The sequence below is a fragment of the Belonocnema kinseyi genome, chromosome 3 (assembly GCF_010883055.1).
Source record: "Belonocnema kinseyi isolate 2016_QV_RU_SX_M_011 chromosome 3, B_treatae_v1, whole genome shotgun sequence".
Classification (NCBI taxonomy): Eukaryota; Metazoa; Arthropoda; class Insecta; order Hymenoptera; family Cynipidae; genus Belonocnema; species Belonocnema kinseyi.
Window position 1 is genome coordinate 100,241,985 of NC_046659.1, and position 772 is coordinate 100,242,756.

Consider the following 772-nt stretch of genomic DNA (forward strand, 5'->3'; position numbering starts at 1 on the left):
ATTTAAAAATACGGTAAAGCTGCTTAGTAGACAGTATGTCGATAGTTCGTAAGAAGACTAGCACCGTTCAAAAAGATTTCCAACTAATACATCGCTGACAAATATTAGCATTACTTAAACAGCGCTGGCGAAACTTAGCATAACTTACAAAGGGTCAAATGAGTAGAAGAACATTTTTGATGGTTTTAAAAGTTGTAAAAGGGTTGGACAGGTGTTTTGGTACCTTTTCTAACAATCCGACCTCAGACGAGGTAGAAAACCACCTCTTGCCGCCGGTCAGAAAGTATTATCTTTTAATGAAACGAGAAACAATATAATTGTTAGCATGCATTTACATATCAGATTTTCACTCCTTGTAAGATCAACAGTCAAAAGAAAAAATTTAAATGCGTAAACTGCAAGTTGTACAAACATAATTATTTTGAGTTGAAGTTGCTCCAAAATACCTTTTGAAATAGAACGAGAAAATCATTATTTTTTATTTTCTTATTAACATTTCGGCCACAACACTAATTCTTTACTTTTTTCCACTTTTGCGTTTTCATGGATCGCCTCTTGCCGAAAATCCTGCAAGAAAAAATTTCTGGTTAGCTCCGCCGAGATTCGAACCCCGGTCTACGGCTTCAGCATGCCTTGTTTGAGCCAGTTAATTCGCCTTAACCAACTGATCTATCAACAACTCCTCGCGCAGGTTTACTGTATCGCGTTTCAGTACTCCCTCTATTGTTCTCTATTTTCTGGGACTATAACTGCGAATGCAAAAGCTGTCTTC